We start from the raw sequence: 21,290 nt of genomic DNA on the forward strand, positions 1-21,290 counted from the left end.
GGTAACATAAATAAAGGATAAGACTGTGGGAATTTTTTCCTTGTCTATTTAAAGAAGAAGAAAATTGCTTTTGTTGAAACCTAAAAATGGATGATTGCGTGGTTTATTTCACTGAAGATATAGTGAAGGAAATTGTGTTGAGGTGTCCATTGAAGTCGTTGTTGCGGTTCAAATGTGTCCGCAAGAGTTGGTATGCTCTTATAAAAAACCCTAAATTCGTTCAACAACAGTTGAAGAATCATAGCTCCCCACAACTCCTCATTTATACTAATGGTACCCCTGATGATCCTGACCATGAGTATAGTTCCATAACTTTGATTTCTGAAGAAAATCCACAAACGTTCAAAGGTTTGACACACATTTAGGTTTTGTGGATGACTTGTTTTTAATGTATGGAACAATTGATGGTACGATTTCGTGTACATTGTGGAATCCTTCTACTAGGGAGGTGAGACCCCTCCTTCTCCCTCTCTTTGCACCCATAATCCATGATGCCCCTGTGTTGGGGTTTGGATTAGACCCTTTGACTAACGACTATAAAGTGGTTTACTTTCATTGCTATCTTTGGCATGAATATGCAGCAGCAGTCTATTCCTGTTCTAGGGACTCGTGGAGAATTTTGAAACCTAAAGAATCGCTCCCCTTTGATGAGTCCACAAATTGGACTCATTTAGGGCTATATTTTAATAGAAATGGTGTCCTCAAATTCTTATTTTATCTCAATATCTGATGAAAACCCTTAAGTTTCAGGTATTTGAAGTTAGAAGGAAAGCATGGACACTACGTCGCAAAAAGGAATGAAGAGGCTAAAAAGAACGAAGAAATGAAGGCCTGAGGATCGCCGAGTCCACTTGGCGAGTCGCCGAAGGGTCTTACTTCGCCTTTCGCTCCAGTGTGCTGATCCCTGAAAGAAAGGATGAAGTCAGCAAAAAAAAGGAGCAGTCGGCGCATCACCGAAAAGTTCCACGAAGCAGTACCATGTCGCCCAATGACCCGGAGCAGCACAAATCTGTGAAAGCTATAAATACTAGTTAGAGTTGTAGTTTTAGGAGTGGAACAATTATTATAATTTTCATATAGAATAGTACTTTTTGATATTTTTGCTCTAAGTTTGAGAGTGTTTTGTAAGACTTGAAGTTCCAAAGGGTTTCATCTTCAAGCTTTGATTCTTCAATTTTGGTCATTGTATCAAGACTTAAATCTTCATACCCAGTTGAATGCAAGTCTCAATTTGGTATAAATTTCTATCTCTTATACATGTGTGGCTAAAAACCCCAATTCTTGGGGTGTGATTTAGAGAATATGGGTTACAATAATTGTTAGGTCTTGCTTGCTGATAGTCTATTCGTAGTTTAAATGTGCTTTCGTTTAGTGGTTGTGGATGAATTTAATGAATTTGTATTTGCAAATACAAATTTATTTATGTGTTTTCGGCTTGCTCGAGAGAGAGGTCGTAAAACTAAGACCACTAGATTGATGGCCAGTGTGAATGGGTCGACATGAGGTTCAACTCGAGAGAGTGAACCCTAGTCCCATGTCGACACACTCAACTCGAGAGAGTGAGTGGGTTAAGGTGTAGGCTGGTCTTCATGCGGAATGTGCGTGTCCGAGAGGAACGTATTTAAAACGAGGTAAGTTGCTCGAGAGAGAGCTTATCCCCCTCAAAGCTTAGCCTACTCACAATTATTCTATGAATCTTCTATCGAAAGCATGTACCCAATAATCTAGCTTAACCCGTATTCCCGTCACATCCCAAGGATCCCCTCTCATTACTTAGAAATCCTTGTTTATTTTGTTGTTTTTACTTACTTGTGAAAAAAACCCCATTGTTAATTGACACTCTTGTGTCCCCTCTTAATTTACAATGTTTTTAATCGTTAATGTCTTTAGCTACGACTAGTTAGAATTAAATTTTATTTTTCTATTAATGCTCAAAACCAGTCCCTTGGGACTTGACCCCAACCCTTGGTTAAGTTACTATACTATTGCACGATCATAGACACTTGCATCAGAAGTTGTGTCCTTGATTCCGCAAACATCACCCTTCTATATAGATGTGAGAAACACATTTGGTACTGCTTATTTTAATGGAACTTATTACTGGCTGCTACGAGGGGGCCACCGTTGTGATTACACCATTCTTTTATTTGACTCTGGGAGTGAGATGTTTGAAGAGATTGAAGGGCCAGATTGTAGCTTTGTTTATACTTCTGTTTTGGGTTTGATGTTGATGGATGATTCCATTGCTATCTTGAAATATAACCGATGTAGTATGCTTGATTATGATATATGGGTAATGATACAACCAGGTGTTTGGAACAAAATTTTTACCTTTGAATGCATCGGACTAATTAAGTCGTGTTATGATAGATCTCTCATTTTCGTAGATAAAGCTTCTCATCTGGTCTCCTATAATGTCCGGACTAAGAAAACGAGGCATTTAGGATTTCAACATTCAAGCTTGGGAATAGGTGTAAAATGTGGTGGTTGTGGGGTTTTTTATTATAAGGAGAGCTTAGTAAAACTTACACAACGAGATGATTGAGAGTAGGTCCATTAATCGTCTGTTGTGCTTATAAACATTTTCACTCAATTTCTTAGTTCTCTTGTATGCATCAAATGTTTGTAATTGATCTTATTAAGTATGTAAAATTACTTGAGCAGATGATATATAGCACATTTTCTTATGCAACCCACTTGTTTTGTTTTCCGTCATTGGATCTTTAAGAACTGTGAGTTTGATGGTTGCTGCAAATTAATGATATAGTTATATAATCTTGTTAAGCACTTTGATTAACTCAAATGAATTTTTGTCCTTTACTTTATTTATGATGGTTTGAGTGTTGCAATTTTCATGATGTGTACTTTGCAGAATCAAGTTTTTACAAACTCCTCAATTTCAGGCCAATTCAAGAACGAAAGCAAATTCAAGAATACATATCAAGAACATCAAACTTTCAACCTTTTTTAGGACGAATTCACACTGAAATAAACATGTTTGGCACGTGGCTGAACGAAACCAACGTTATAAAAGTCTCACATACCTCGTAGGGATCACCCTTTGGCGAAATCCACAAGCAATTCTTCATGAACTTGGCAATACCTTACTTCTCCTTATCTAGACAGCCTAACTTCAAATGGGCATATATCCCTCATACAAAATCGAAACTGAGCAAAATCAAAGGCGTTGGAAAGATAATTCAAAGATTTTTCCTACAGTATCTTGTAGAACACCTAACTCGTCCTGATTTAGGAGTTATGGTCGTTCGAATTTAACCCAAAACTCATACTTAAATGAATTTGTGTCCTTTAGTCTATTTATGATGGTTTAAGTGTTGCAATTTTCCTAATGAGAACTTTGTAGAATTAAGTTGTCAATTAGGAGTTCTATTGAAAATCCAGCAACAAGAAAGTGTTGCAAAAGTAATACAGATAGGGAAAATTATTGTTGCAAGTCTAAATAACACAAAACATGTCTATGTATCATTCGCAATAATCATGTTACCCTCGATAATAAATGATAAAGAATGACATAAATCTGGTGTTGTGGTGCATCACTTGCACCAAGCAAAGTATATAGTCATCGAACACTGTAGTTTTAGTTTAGGTCCATCAATAATCGATACAAATGTTTGTTTCTTACCTTTGTTGCGGTACCACAGCGGGGTAAGCTGGCGCCAGAGCGGGACAGGCGAGACCAAAGGTAAATAACGCGAAATCTTAATTCCTCCTTCTTCCTAAAATACCTAATTTAGACATAAACCACCCTAGAAAACCCCAAAAAGCTGCTCTAAGCTTTGGAAGGAAGGAGAAAGAGATTTCTAGCGTAAGGAGGTTGATCGATTGCAGATTTTTGGTCAAGATCAACGTCACGAAGCCTGGAAACGAGAATCGAAGGCAAACACCCCGTGCAACTGCTTGGCGCCCAGGTAAGCTATGTTTTATTAATTGAGTAGTTATAATATGTGCTCACTGCGTAATATAATGTAAATCAATGGACGAATTTATGCGTAGGCCTTCGTGCTCTGAAAAAGTGATGATTTAATCATAAGAAGAAACCTTAGGTCTGAACTAGGGCTAAGTTGGTCTAATTATTGTTAAGTTATATATGTTGATGAATACTTCTTTATGATGGTTGTCATTTCGTGATTGGGAGATACATGTTGTTCTTGCTTCCTGATAATACATGTATGTATGCAATGTTGCATTATTAGCTACACTATTTGTAATGATATAGACGCATGATGAATGCCATGACTCATGACTTGATTTTATGATTATGAGATTGTGCTTGTGATTGTGATTGTGGCTTGTTAAATAGATCGGGTGTTGCGTTGCGACACACTAACTTGGATTGGTTGCCACGTTTCGACATAATTATGGGATTGGTTGCCGCGTTCTAGCATAAACATTGGATCGGGTACCATGTTCCGATAGGATAACAGTTTAGGTTTGGGTCCCTTGAGATTACCAATGACTTGACATGATTGTATATCTTGTAATGGTGAAGTTGCGCGTTGTTCGTAAGTGATATTTGATGTTGTTTTCCCGAAAATTAAAATGATTATGATGACCTAATTATGTTGTTCTACAGTGCTGATTTAACCCGTTATATATCTCGGTGTTGAACGAAAATGGAAGGGCCAAGGTTTCAAGAGTGTTATTGTTGAGAGACAAGGGCAGTCCGTATATTACAAGGGTGAGAAGTGGGGGTAGTGTACATTTGTGAGTACTTATGTAGATTCCACCTTGGAAAAAGGGGATTCGTGGTCTGTAGTGAGAAAGTTTGATATGTAGTTGTATTTGTGGACTCTTCGATGCGTCAGAATGGTTAGGCCATGATAAAAAACCTAGTAAGTAAGCTAATGAGGAGGCAGTTGGTATTAATGGCATTAATATAATTCTGAAGTATTCACGCGAGGGTAAAGGTGGAGAAGCGAGTGGTTTATTGCATACTCTTGTTAGTTAATTTTCTTATGTTATGTGGTGGGCGTCGGGTTGACTGATGATGCCTACCATTATGTGTGGTTTTGTACTGATACTAATCTTGCTATGCCTTTTTGGTATAGTCTGGATGCAGGTTGGTGATGTTCCATTAGTTGAAGACGAAGAAATTCTCCAGTAGCTTCTATTTTTTCTTACGCATGGTGGGAGTTGTGTCTTTTATTTATTTGTCCAATTTGTACTCTTAGTAGCTCTTGTACCTGTTTAGACTAGATCCTTGGGGGTGTTAATTACTTTACAAGTCTTACCGAAATTGTGTTAAAAGCTCTTATATATAAAATTCCATTAGTAAATTTATTCCCATTTTATTTAATTTCCGCTTGTTGCAACTATTGGGATAAGTGGGTTTTTCTACTTAGGGAGTAGTATGTAGGTGCCCGCACGGCCCGGTGGATTGGGTGATGAAAAATTGGTATCAGAGCCCAAGTTATCGGTCTCCCAGTACAAGAGCAAAATGTTGACTAGAATCCTGCGGATTGGTGTGTTGACCTCCACATCTAATCTACAGGAGGCTAGGAAGCATTCTAGGAAGTCGTTCCACTTTCTTTTTCTCCTTTCATGCGAGTATCACTTGTGGCGTAAGTTGAGTCCAATTGGTATCTCAACAAGGTGAACTAAACGTCGTGGTCACGACTGAAGGAACACAAGCAAGGTAATTGGAATTGAGAAGTTTCCAATTGGTATCTGACCCTAGGGGTTGTGTAATTACATGGATGATTAGAGATGGTCATCCGTGGAACGAACTAACTAATAATTTGGACTTGTCTGTGAATTGCATCTTGGAAACTGTGAATGTGTGCTTCTTGTTGTCCGAATTAACTATAAATGTGAAGGATGTAATTGCTTGAATGAGACGATGTGATTATGTGCACAGTAAATGTGTGTCTGAACTTGATATGTGCAATATGTTGGCCTAGTTATTGAAGTTATGCAAGTTGTAAATGTATCGTGAAACTCGTTATGAAAAAAAGGTCCTGACTAAAATTGAGGCAAGGGTCTAGATGAGTCATAAGGTGATTCGTAAACCAAATTTGGACGTGTCCTGCACTTGACTAAGGATCGTGGGAGTGTCTGGGTGTATCCTGGGGATGTGCTAGTTGTGTTGATGAAATTAAGGAGAACGTGTTGGGTGTGTATTGTTGAGATTGACTCGGGGTAGATATCCACTATCTAGCTAAGGGGAGTACTCTTAAAATGCCAGTGTTATAGCTAGGTACCTTTATGGGGATTTGGAAGAGAAAAGAACCCCAAAAAAATTATTTGCAGGGGTTCTATTTCCATTTTGGCCGCTGGGGTGGGAATTTCCCATCAAGGCGAGGCCGCCAGTGTGGGATTCGTCCCGCCAGAGTGGGACAGGGCGAGACAGAATCTCAACCCTGTCTTCCTTGATTTTCCTAGTCACAAATTTAGACCCCGAATGGTATCTGAACTAAACCCTGCAAGTCAATCAGTACTTAGCAATAGAACATGAAGTCATCACCTTAATATTTAATTATCGGCTGTGTCAGAGAGCAAAAACTAGCATCCATGTGCTTACAAAACATTAGGAAAGGTAAAAAGGTAAAAATAAGGTAAAGATTTTTCCTAAATTGCAAGCCCAGGAGAGGCGAAGAAAAAATCAAGAACCTTGGGACTGGGAAGTGTCATCGTCAGAGTCTAAATCCTCCGGGGGCACCAGGCCTGTCATGGCCACCTCCAGAGTAGACAACTGGTGGAAATCTCCTATATCAACTATGGGAATCTCCTGTCCGGGGGCGACACAAGTGAACATGATCTTCACCGCCTTCCATAATCGGACCAGCAAACGGTCCCTCTCCAGACCCTTCCTCCTCTCCTGGCGAGCTTGCGACGGAGCATCTCAAGCTCTAAGGTAGTGCTGGGGGGAAACAGAGTGGTGTCAGCAATAGAGCAACCTATTCTCCTCTGGACAGCTGCCAAGTCCTCCTCTACGTGTGCAACAGAGAGTGGAGGCTGGGACCTGGTGGGACGAGTGTCGTCGCCTCTCTCATCGTCCGACTCCGTGACCGCCTGGCTGCTGCTGGCCCTGTCCGTCCTCCTCCTTTTACTCTGAGAAGTAGAGCCCAATCTAACCAAAAGAGGGTGAAAGGGGGGAATCCATAGGAAGTACCTTATCAGTATCTAGAAGCGGCACCCCCGCCTGTTTGCACAGAGCATTGATAAGTCCTGATAGGAAGAAAACCTTCTTGTTACTGTGATAGAACATCTTCCACTCCAAGATAATTTGCGCCCCCACATTCAACTCTATACCTTGCACTACGCACGCCACTACTAAGGCCCGAGGAAATGTCACGTCCGTGCGAATGCCCGATGGGTGAATCCTCCTAGTGACCAAGTGAAGCCACCTCTTAGCATCCGATGACCCATACGCACTAGTAATCCCCTCGGCAGTAGGCCAACAGACCCTGTCCTGGCATGTAGGCTCCACCAGTGTGTCCCTCTGCCAACCCAGATCCATTTCCCTCAACTTAGCCTCGTAATTAGCATTTGAGGCCTCAGTCAACTCTAGTACCTCATTTATAGCAGTGGCGTTCAAGGGGATGTCAACTCCCCCGAATGCGGATGATGGGGTGGGGTAGTCCCAGCGGATGATGGGCAGGATAGCATAGAACTCCCTCACCCAATCAGCAGGTGTGGCAGGGGGAGCCTCGATCAGTGGAGCCCACCCAAACTCCATCAAACGAGCATAAAAGGTAGGCTCTTTCTCTTCTAGCCTAAAATCTCTCCAGACTAGCAGTGTCGGGAAATCAGACAAAAGGAAGATTTTTCTCATTTAGACTTGCCATTAGATAAGCCTGCAAGTTATGAAAAATATACGTTAGAACACGATAGAAATAGATAATTCAAGCTTGGAAAACGAAGAGAAAATTCGGAGTTAAGGGGACCAGGCCATTGGTTCTCGATATCCCACAACAACGGCCCAAATCCTGCCATAGCGAGATGATAGAGGCCGCCATAGCGGGATGAAGGTCACCAGAGTGGCCTTTATCTAGGACGAACACCAGGCACGATCATGGTGTCTCTTCGACCCAAAATCCCCATTTTCGATAGAATTTCAGCAGATCAGAGTATATTAACTACCCTAGAACCTAAATATGCAATTATTTCAGCAAAATAACCCCTAAATAGTACCCAAATCCGAGTTTTCTATTAAGAGACCCTTCAACTTCCTCCACCTATTTTGGTACTGATTCAAGCGTAAGGGGAGGATCCAAGCTACGTTTTTCTAGAAAATCATGCAACATTTATTCAAAAGTTTTAAATAACTACCCTAAGGCATTCCTACTCAATCAATTAGTGTCATGCATTCGTAGTTAAGTAAATAATGAAGTAATGAGTGTAAGAAGCAGGTTGTTACCTTGATTTTGACGTCCGGAAGCGAAGTGATCGAGAGGTTTTGGGAGAGTTTGAGTAAGGAAAAAGGGAGAACTGAGGAAACCATTCCTCAATCCCCCTTTACTATTTTCCGATCTCCCGCTTTAGGAGGAGTATCCTCGCCAAAGCGGCCCCGCCTTAGTGGAAGGGCTGCCGCCTTGGCGGGTCAGGCTATGTAAGGGGAACACATTCATTTCTTCGTGTCTAGCTTTAAAATTTTCAAATCCGACCCCAAATCTTTGGTGTTTTGATTTAGAATAGCCACCAACCGTCGTGGTTTCCATAATGAGCCAATGCCTTAGTTTAGAATTAACCTGAGATAGGGCGCGTGATGATCCATGCACTAATCATTTGGGTATGAATGAGGGGTAAATTGAAATCTATTGTAACGACCCAAACCGTCGTAATTTAGGAAAAGCAAAAAATTAGGAAATTCTAGGCCACTGTCCCTCTAGATGCCGCTAGGGAGGCGGCGCCATGGCGGGGTAAGCTGGCGCCAGAGCGGGATAGGTGAGAGAAAATGTAAATAACGCAAAATCTTAATTCCTCCTTCTTCCTAAAATACGTAATTTAGACGTAAAGAACCCTAGAAAACCATTAAAAGTTGCTCTAAGCTTGGGTAGGAAGGAGAAGGAGATTTATAGTGTAAGGAGGTCGATCGATTGCGGATTTTCGGTCAAGATCATCGGCACGAAGCCCGTAAACAAGAATTGAAGTCAAGCACCCTGTGCAGCAGCTTGGCGGCTAGGTAGCTAGGTTTTATTAATTGAGTAGTTATAAATTTGTGCTTGCTGCGTAATATAATGTAAATCAATGGTCGGATTTTTGTGTAGGCCTTCGTGCACCGAAGAAATGATGATTTAATAATAAGATGAAACCTTAGGTCTGAACTAGGCCTAAGTTGGTCGAAATATTGTTAAGTGATATATGTTGATGAATACTTCGTTATGATTGTTGTGATTTCGTGATTGGGAGATACATGTTGTTCTTCCTCCTTGATAATACGTGTATGTATGCAATATTGCATTATTAGATACACTATTTGTAATGAGATAGACGCATGATGAATGCCATGACTCATGACTTGATTTTATGATTATGAGATGGTGGTTGTGATTGTGATTGTGGCTTGTTGAATGGATCGGGTGTTGCGTTCCGACACACTAACTTGGATTGGTTACCATATTTTGGCATAAATATGGGATCGATTGCCATGTTCCGGCATAAACATTGGATCTGGTACCACGTTTCGATATGCTAACAATTTGGGTTTGGGTCCCTTGAGAGGACCAGTGCCTTGACATGCTTGTATATCTTGTAATGGTGAAGTTGCACGTTGTTCGTAAGTGATATTTGATGTTGTTTTCCCGAAAAGTAAAATGATTATGGTGACCTAATTATGTTGTTCTACAGTGTTGATTAAACTCGTTATGTATCTCGTTGTTGAAGTAAACTAGAAGGGACAGGGGTTCAAGAGCGTTAATGTTGAGAGACAAGGGTTGTTCGTATATTACAAGGGTGAGAAGTGGGGGTGTTACTTACTTTACAAATTATATACATATATTTTATTATCATACATACATAATACTTTATTTTTATAAACAGTTTTAAAGATCTTATATGTGTTTTCATCAAAAATTATTTATAATTTACTTATGAAAGCAAAAATGCCCAAGGTGAGGATATTTATCTTATTGATTTTATATATATGAGTGTCTATGATAATTCTTTATGAGATTGAAAATGTCACTGTCTCTTCCTTCTAGGCCAAAATAATGAATTTTAAAGCTTTATTCATAGTAAATTCAATGATTGAAAGTTATGTTATGTTATGTCAGTCATTCTAACTATTTTTGTTTTGAATTGATTGTAATCACTTTTTCCACATTTTTGTTTCTTTTATTTTTGTCTATTGTTAACAATCGAATAACCGAACCAAATTGAACCGAAATCGATAACAACCAAACCGCTAAATATATATTATATTTAGTTTGGTTTGGTTTTAATAATTTTAAAATCGATTAAGTTGGTTTGATTTTGGGTTTGATCAATAACCGATCCAAATCGACCCGTGAACACCCCTAGGTAGAAGTGCTAAATAAAAGTAAAAATTACATAAATTCCACGATATTAGCTAATTACATCTTATCCCTACTCTTTTTTCAAATTACAAAAATTCTTTAAAATTTAAGGATTTCGGATACAACACTCAACATCCCAATATATTCCATCCCGATACATTACCGTTATTGATACAAGATACATTTGACCAAATACATCGCTCAATATCTCGATACATTTCCTTTGTTGATACAAGACACACCTGTCTCGATACATCACGTCCTGTTACACCGCGTCCCAATACATCGCGTAGGAGTGATGTATCCGAGAATAAGAGAGAGACATTAAAAATAGGGATTTTTATAATATATTCTTTAAAGAAAAAATTGTCTAAATACACAACTTATTTTACCGTATTCTCTCAAATTCCCTACCATTTGAAAAAATTACAAAAACCTCGATTTTCCTCACTCTCTCTCTTTTTCTCGGATACAACATTCTGACACTATGTATCGAAACACAATGTGTCGAAACATGTTGTTCTTGCTTCCTGATAATACGTGTATGTATGAAATGTTGCATTATTAGATTACACTATTTGTAGTGAGATCGACGCATGATGAATGCCATGACTCATGACTTGATTTTATGATTATGAGATTCTGCTTGTGATTGTGATTGTGGTTTGTTGAATGGATTCGGGTGTTGCGTTCGGACACACTAACTTGGATCGGTTTCCACATTCTGGCATTAATATGGGATCGGTTTCCATGTTCTGGCATATACATTGGATCGAGTACCACGTTCTGATATGCTAAGAATTTTGGTTTGGGTCCCTTTAGAGAATAATGACTTGACATGATTGTATATCTTGTAATGGTGAAGTTGCGCGTTGTTCGTAAGTGATATTTGATGTTGTTTTCCCTAAAAGTAAAATCATTATGGTGACCTATTTATGTTGTTCTACATTGTTGATTTAACCCGTTATGTATCTCGTTGTTGAATGAAACTAGAAGGGCCAAGGGTTCAAGAGCGTTAATGTTGAGAGACAAGACTTGACCAAATACATCGCTCAATATCCCGATACATTACCTTTGTTGATACAAGACACACTTGTCTTGATACACCACGTCCCGTCCCAATACATCGCGTAAGAGTGATGTATCCGAGAATAAGAGAGATATATCAAAAATAGGGATTTTTATAATTTTTTCTTGTCTAAATACACAACTTATTTTACTGTTTTCTCTCAAATTCCCTACCATTTGAAAAGTTACAAAAACCTCTATTTTCCTCACACTCTCTCTCTCTTTCTCTGATACAGTACTCTGACACTATGTATCGAAACACAATGTATCGAAACAATTGTGTTTTGTATCAACAAAGATAATGTACCTAGACTTGATATATCGGGACGTTGAGTGATGTATCCAAATATTTAAGTTTTAAGGAATTTTTGTAATTTGGAAAAGAATAGGAATAGGATGTAATTAGCTCTTAACACTATGGGATTTGCGTAATTCTTACTATTTTATTTGGTTCAAAATTTATTGTATACGTTGATTGTTACATGATAAATGGAACATGTATACATTACTTATATTTTATTCTTATGCATTATTAGTATATATAAGTATATTGCACAACTGTTGATAGATGTATTACTCTTGTAAAATATATTTTGATACGTATAATTAAATTTGTAAATATAATGTCAATTATGTATACATAATACCCTATAGATATACATTCAATTCAATTTGAAGATGTATGAATTGCATAGCTTAGTATTTTAACCATTTTAATTAGTTGGTAACCATAGACTTAGTATGCTTGGACATTAGTCTTTTTTGTTTTACTTTTGAGATAACAAACATGGTGTGTTTTTTGGTTATGATTATGTAATTAAAGTCACTTGGTGATTAATACAAGGATTAGTTACCCAAAAAAAAGAGAGGAGAATAAATATGAAATGGATAGAAATAAAAAAACATTCAGTCATCAGATTGACTTCAACATTAGCATCTTTCATCATAATTTGGTTCATTATGGGATGTTTTTAGTGTAACCGATATAACCACCATGTGAGCACATAAAGTCTGATCTTTAGAATCTTTAGTTCAATCAACTAAGCCTTGTCATACCTTATCAGGGTATGAAATAAACATACAATAGGTTAAAATTTAGATCCATAAAATATCAAAAAATGGATAATATAAAGGAATTACTGAAATATTTGGAATGACTCTTATCCTGCATTGACACGCTTTTTCGATTATCAATATTCCATATAGTACATTATGTGGTAAATTTATCTTAAGAGTTCATAATCATAGTTTGTTCATCATATTGTAAGAATCACAAAATTTGAGGAAGAACACTAAAATTTGTTTCTAAAATTTGTTCTTGTGCAAAATATATTTTTGGACAAGATCCCACTTACGATCCCAGTCTTCAAAGTTTCGTCTATGATGCCATTTACATGTGTGGATATCACTTATAATATATATATATATATATGTGTGTTTGTGTCGGGGGGGGGGGGGTGTATTGGAAAATACAAATTGCAGAAATGTTTAATTAGTTAAACAATAGCTTAACCTTGGGAGAGCCTTTATCTTATGATTTCCATGTACAATCTATAGGTCATTTTCACAACTAAACATGCCTTCCATACTTACGATACCTTCAAGCCATAGTACATCTGTAGGTCACTATACATATCATAGATCAATGTTATGGTCCATAAGTCGTATATATCATGTGTAATGATATCAATACTTCAAAATAAATTTTTTGCACATAAGTATTATTGTATTCTCGTAGTTTGAGTTGGGTTAAACATATTCAACGAGTCTAATATTAGTACGAAGGTATGAGGTATTATTGTGTCTCCCTTAGGATCATTTGTCCTTGAATAATAGTCATGAACAGAAATAAGTCTTACTCTGGAATTATTTTGAAAAATTGACCACATCCCTTTTGTACATAGGACCATCCTAAACATCTCAAACGATATCCAACTAATGAGGAACATTTTCATGTGTGACTGTATGTTTGTGTCGATTCGTGTTTCTACACCCGTGGGTCAACCCTTAGTGGTGGATCAATTGTATTGATACTTTCTTGTTACTTTGTCAGGGTATGACACTTGGGTAGTCTTGATCATATTGGGATGATAGATTTCAATGTCAACTTGGGTATGGATTGGCTCTCTCCTCATCATGTTATTCTTGATTGTAGTGCTAAAACTTTGACTTTAGTGATGTGTGGAGTTCTGAGAGTTTAGTGGAAGGGTGAAACAAAAGTTTTGGGTATGGGGCCATACGCCTGCAGTGCACCTTTCCCGAGATGTTTCTTGCGTGTTCTTTTTCATTCTCCTCCGGGTTGCATCCATGCTTTCCTCCTCTACTTTATCTCCCAAGTGCTTGATTTTGCTTTGAATTCCCTACATTTGCTAATCACACGTCTTAGTGCATAATCATCGCAATACCAATCGAATAATAACAATAAGAATAAAATGCTCTTAAAACTAAAGATTCATGCGAGCAAAATATAGTAAATGGGCATATAAATATACCCAAAATCACCACCCCACACTTAAATCTATGTTTCTCCTCGAATAACTCTTTACAGAATTTCTCTCACTTCACCATTAACACCTAAGAACTTGTCCACCCTCACTTGCGTCAACTAAAATCTTTTAGTCATGTTTTTGTAGTTCACCTCTAATGCAAAAATACACCTTTACTTAGCACCGAGGTACTACACAAGGCACCACATTACCTGATTAATGGAATCCTTACAAATTTACGATGCCAATGTGATCATGCATGAACAACACATACAACAATAAACCGAAGAATGTTTCATGAGTGCCCTCATTATTTTGGTAAATCCCTTCTCTCATTACACTTCATTTTTAAAAGCATTCAAATTTAAAGGGCCGATATTTAAGAAAATAAGCGCTCACTCTCACAAGAGATGTTTCTAAATATCACAACATGCTATAGGCTTGCCCTTAGTGTATAATGACATTGACCAATACATTCCATCATGGAATAAAAAGGACTTTATTTGGTTGTAATTTCGGTTTCACGATAGGGAGAATACTTTTGGATATATAGAGTGACTTACCAACATAATGCACTTGTTTCACAACATGACACTTCACCATTTTTTCCCTCTTTTACCCTTACTTCTCTCCTTTTCTCATACCCTTTGAACTTCCTTTTTTATATCTTTTGTTTTCCTCCCTTTGGTACTCTTTCTAACATATTACTTTATTTATCTTACTTTATCATCACTCTCTTTTTTCCATATGCAACAAGCACTTTGAAATTTAATTTATGAGATCTTTTCACCATTTCTCTCCTTTACTAAACTCGCCTTTTCCCTTTTTAGTCACACTGTTTCTGATTCAACCCTTTCTTCACTACATAATTCATTACAAAACATTGTTTGGGATCAAATTGAGAGAGTATAAAAAAATGGATTATACTTATCATGCGGCTAACAAAGAAACATGCTACAAGGCTCAAAATGGGCTTCACTAGGGATAATGTCAAGGAGGCATAAACATAGAATTGAACGGGCTATACAAGGAAATGCCTAAATCATGGTCATGCAAGTCAAATTGTCACAATACAAAAAGGGCAAGTTCTAAATATTATTCTATGCAAGAAACATGTAACACTGCAGAAATCTAACTAGGACTGTACAGGAGGGAAAAAAAGGGTAACCACGGAGGGGTCCATGAGTCATGTACAGGACCACAACTCGTCACCCCCATAGTGATTCATACTTAACAAAATGTGAAAGACCATAGACCCCTTCACGGGCCGTCAGGTTACCCGTCAAAGTGACCAAGAGCCACCCAACGCCACTGTGAGGAACCACAAACGACTAGACGGTCTGTGGAACCCCACACGAGCCGTTAAGTGGCCTGTGGAAGTCACCACAAAACCACCCTAGTTCCTATGAGGAATCACAGTTGTCTCTACGGCCCGTGGCGCTTCACACGGTCCGTGAAGTGGACCGTGAATGGGGTAGTTCAACCTTCAATTTTTGTTTCAACTTTAAATGGTCATATCTTTTAGAAAAAAATGAATTTGGTGGATCATGATCTATCAAATCAAAGATAATTGAGTTCTCTTTCCAACGCCACCGAGTTTGCTAAAATCCAAGCTCGGAGTAAAAATTTATGCCCATTTTAGTGAAGCCTTATTGGGAAAATCATCTTCACGAGCTACTAGACGAGCCTTGGTCATCATGACGACCCGTGAAGCCTGTCTTGAAGCCACTTCGGCAGAATTTAAGTTAGGTCGCATTAGTCTTTTCCCTTATTCGTTGGGCACTTAAACTATGTCGTTGGATGCCTAAACTACGTCATTTTACTCTGTTTAAGCCTAATAATCTAGTCAGAATCTACCTAGAACCCTCATTATCCAAAAAATCACCCAACTTAGAGCGAAAAGAAGAAAAAAAAGGTGACCAGCTCTCCCAAGAACAAGCAGAAACGTTCTTCGAAGTTCAGCTCTAAAATCCAAAGGATTTCTCCGTAGATTTCTTCACCAGGTATGTGGGATTTCACTAGTATGTTCCTTTCACCCATTAGGTCCCTAGAATTCAGTTAGTTCTTCAGATTCTCATAAACTGTTCAGACTTAGGGATATTTCTAGATTTTCAAGATTTATTGTGATTATGGTTCCTTTTATCTAAATAATATATTTCTTGTTAAAGTAGTATAGTTCCTTGCATAGAACTCGAAATAGCTTGTCTAAATTTATCCTAGTTCATGAATTATACTTGCTAGGCCAGTCAGACATAAATTCATGCTTGAAATTTTGAATTGTATATTCTCATTATATAAATGTTGCATTCTTAATTACAATGCCAGTTTAAGTTATTCAATATTTAGTGCATTTTAGCTTTATGAATATTCAGTTGGGAATAGACTTAGCAGTGAGTTGGACTAGGGTTTAACGTACCCTCAAAGTCCCAGAACTACGTGCCCGCGTGGGTTTATAAGTGCCCCTCAGTTGGGCATCAGTTTTAGTGATCACACCATAGTCATTCCTTTATACCCCTGACAAGGTATATTGGGTCTTGTCGATGAAGCTTAAACATCGGACTCCATGTTTAGCTCACGTGGTTTTAGTCGGTTAACAGTAGCTCCAACAGTCAGACTATTACTGTATTGACCAAGGTTTCAACAGTTACTTCAGTATATAGTCCAGCATGTTACCTTCATGATTAGTACTTGGTCAGTGCATTCAGTTTAGTTTTCTGTTATACTTCAGTACATATCTATATATTTGTTCAGATTATATCATTGCTCAGTTATGCATTGTTCAACTTATATATTTTGTTCATTTTTGCATATTTATATCATGCATGCTCAGTACATTCCAAGTACTGACGAATACTTTTGCGCTACATCATTTTATGTAGGTTCAGCCGTTCAGCATCCAAATCACGTTTAGTTCGATCATCAGTCCGACTTCAGCAGCTTCAGTGGCGAGTCCTCATACTTCGAGGACAATAGACATACTTTCTATTTTAGTCTTTACTTTGAGTTTTCAGTTTTGTTAGAGTTAGCTTGGGCATGTCCCAACAACTCAACTCAGTTAGAGGATTTTCAGACATAATAGTAGATTCAACAAGAATTGTTAGGTATTGTTTCAGTCATCACTAAACTCTTGTTATTTATATTTCCTTTCAGACCAGTTGTGTTCCCTCTTCAAATATCGATTGATTTAGCTTCTACATAGTACATGTTTTACTTATTTATTCTCAGTATGCTTGATATACACCAAACTCAGGGTTATCTTGGGGTCACTTGTGATCCTACCTCCCGTGTTACAACTAGGGGGTAGCCTCGGTGCATGAAACAACCAATAAAAAACTCACCACACATGGAACCATGATGCACATACAGAGATACAAATATTGTATGCTCAAACACAAACATATTTAGTGCATATACACAATTAAGCATGATTTCTCTCTTTCTAGAGTACAATTAAAGAGCCTATGTATATCTCAAGAGTTACTTCTTTGGTCTAGATGATTAACAATGAACTACCCATGACGTCTAGCTAGCTTCCAACCGGGGCTTCAAAGTACCAAAGGTCAAGTTTTTCACACTATTAACCTAACACTAATTTTCCCTTAAGATGGTCATCATCCATCCATCATCGCAAACAATCACTTCTATAATAACTTACCAAACAAGACACAAGAAAAATCTACTTGGTTCAATGGGACTATCCTCAGAAATAGAACAAAAAACAAAAGCTGAGGAACCCATTGTAAAAAATAAAAAAGACTTGATAAAGTAGTAAACAATGATATTGGATATTAATCTCCCACCCTAAACTTAGACAAAGAACATTCCCTAATGCTATAATTAAAATCATAAGTAAAGGGTGAAAGAAAGAACACCATGGGCCTCTAGGACTCATCACCCTCATCCTCAACATATTCATACACCATATTTGTGGCTCCATTCACTGCAATGAGTGACGTACTAACATCATTTAACTCATCTTCATCAAAATCATCGATTACGACCTAATAATCATCGATTACGGTTGGTTTTTGAAATTGGATAAATAAATTGTGGATTTTAGAAGTTTTAAAATTTTGGAGGCTTTAAGTTATTAAAAGTGGTTTTTGTCAATAACCGGAGCTACGAGCCTTTTACTAGAATTTTGTTAGATCCATTAGCTACAAAAATATGAAATTTGTTCTAGGAGAGTTATCGTTTTCAGTTTCGAAGTCATTATGTGGATTTGAGATCTTCAGTTGAAAGTTTAAGTGTATTTAGGCTAAGTGTTGACTTTGGTCAATTAAATTTTGGAAGCTGGGATTGGATTTCGGACGACACCATTGGACTCGGGAGATGATTTTAGGCCTAGCTGAGGTCTTGGTTCAATTTTCAGAGATCCTGAAGGCAGTTTGGTATTTTTTTTTATGGAAGTTAGTTTATTAAGACTTTAATGGGTACCTGTTACGACTCGGAAAACTAGTAGGTGAAACTAGAGCCTAACGTGTGAGTTGTTGAGTTTGATGTGGGGTTTGGATGTGTAAAATGGCTTCCCGAACTTAGTATGAAGGTTTTAGGGTTAGGGCATCAAGGTACGACCCCCCAAGGACCACCCAAGGGATCCTTGAGGAGGACATCAAAACAACCCAAAAGCTGTCAAAGGCAGTAGCCTCCCATGAAGGGCATCCACGAGCCGTGGATGGATCCAAGCCCCGTTGGAAGGGGTCGCGGGTTAAGATTGATGTTCCCCTCAAAAGTGATCTGAAGACCACCCACATACGAACCTGCAGGACGGGGCGTAGGCCCACCTATGGTTCGTAGGTCATGGGCGTGGGTGGGACTGCGCACTTTCTGCCAAGGGTTCGGCCAAATGAGGGGCAAGTTGGTAAATTCCTAGGTTAGTTATATTGAGGTTTCTATTGATTAATTAGACCTATTTAAGACCTTCTAAGTCATTAACCACCCCTTTACACTTCATAATTTCCAAATCCGAAATAATAACCAACTCCTCTCCCAATAATTCTCCCTCTAAAACCTCCATTGAAGAAGAAGAAGAGGTCAAGGTCTAGGTCTCAAGAGCTCAAATTTTCACTCAATTTCGTGAGGAATCTACATAAGGTATGGTGTATTTTCATCTATGGGTAGCTTTCACCCGTAGATGGTTTGTTTTTGATGGATTATGATTGAATTGATGATTTATTATTGGTTTATGATGAAATGCCCCCATGAACCCATGAATCCCTCATAATACTAAATTGTGAATTTATGATGTGTGGGTTGATTGATTATAGAAGAATGTCAATTCATTATGTCTATATTGATTGAGTTATTGAATCATGATATTCCCCTTATCTAATGTAGTAATTCTAGATGTTTGGGTTGAGTTTGATTCATAGCCTTTGGAGGGGAACTTATGAAGATTGTTGTATAATCATGATGCTTATGTATATGCATTGTGATTTCAATGAAAGTAATGTGATCATGACTACAATGCAATTGTGATATTGTTGAAAGGTTATTCTCAATTATACACTTGTGAATGATGATGACATGTTGTGAAAGGTTTCTTCAATGTAATGATATACCTTGAATTGATAGGCTTAGGGCATCATTTTCTTGTGTAATTGAAAGTGATCTTGATTGATGTACCTTGAATTGGTAGGCTTAAGGCATCCTCTTCTTGTGTAACTAAAGTATCTTGACTTAATGAACCTTGAATCGGTAGACCTAATGATGGTGGCCCTTTCATGTGTGTAATAATGTACTTTGGGTCGGTAGACCTAATGGTGGTAGCCCTCTCAAGCATAATAATGTTAATGAGAATGAACTACTCTATGGGAATTTAAAGCTTAGCACCGAGTGTATATGGTAAGGTGGAAGCTCTACCCACGTTAGGCCGTGTTTCTATGAATACCTTTCTTATCCCATAACTATGTGCCCACATAGGTTATTAGCTAATGGATCCACCTAAGCTAAAATATTACCGATCCTACCTTAGGCAAGTAGACCAACCCTTTACGGTATGGGATAGACACTGGATTCCATGATTTTCTCACATGGTCTATGTCGATTAATGCTTATTCCCATCATGTGAGTTATGTGCTATGGTTACTCAATAGGTTCTATGAAGTGTGGGTGGTAGTATGGGATGTCATCCATGCATTGCACGAGTAGGCTTTGAGAGTGGCAATGGTGTACTTCTTGAATGTCATAATTTCAAATGAAATGAAAGTGCTTATAATGATGCTAATGAGAATGTTGACCTTAAGGCTTAATCTAATGATGAATTCTTAACATGGATTGTTATTATGAGTTGCTTTCCTTGTCACGACTTATTGAATATGAATGTTCCTTGTCTATAGTGGCCTCAAAGGGGTACTTAGTGTGAGTGGTATTATGGGATGCCATTCATACATTGCACAAGTATAACTTAGGGTTGCCTTAGATGATGGTTCTAATGTGTTAAAATGACTTACATTGTCACGCTCCGAGCTACCCCCGAGACGCGGACACAGGACCTAGGACCACAAGTGATCCCAAGCTAACCCTGCTGGCATGATCATGAGCATACTAAATATAATCTGAATAATAGAAACTGTGTGAAAGATAAATCATAAATAAATCTGAAAAGATGGGGAATACCCATATACTATAACTGAGATATATGGAAACCGATGAGTTTAATACAAAGGAAATATCAAACTCAAAATACTAAGTTGAATCTAACTATGTCTGAAATAAGCCTCTAAACTGACTAGAAATGTTGGGACATGCCCCAACTAAGTTCTAGAAAATCTGAAACTAAAAGACTGAAAACTGAAAGATGACATGACTATTGTCCTCGAAGAATGAGGACTCACCACTGATGCTGCTGAACTGAAGATCGGAAATCGATCTAAGCGTGATCTGGATACTGAGAACCTGAACCTACATCACGAGAAGATGTAGCGCACGTATGCGTCAGTACTTGAAAGGTACTGAGCATGCAGGATAGAGTAAAGCTGAAATAACATATAACTGAACAAAGCAATAAAAAAATGAAATAATCTGAACATGATATGGATACTGAAAATACTGAATACTGAGCTAACTGATGCAATGACCAAATTTATAACATGCTGAGACTGAATACTGACTGTACTGAAATATGGTCAATGCAATAGAGTCTGACTGAACTGTGGGAGCTACTAATAACCGACATAAAACCACATGAGCTAAATGTGGAGTCCGATGTATACGCCACATCGAGAGGACCCAATATACCCTGCAAGAGGTATAGAGG

The sequence above is a fragment of the Solanum tuberosum genome, unplaced genomic scaffold (assembly GCF_000226075.1).
Source record: "Solanum tuberosum cultivar DM 1-3 516 R44 unplaced genomic scaffold, SolTub_3.0 scf00237, whole genome shotgun sequence".
Classification (NCBI taxonomy): Eukaryota; Viridiplantae; Streptophyta; class Magnoliopsida; order Solanales; family Solanaceae; genus Solanum; species Solanum tuberosum.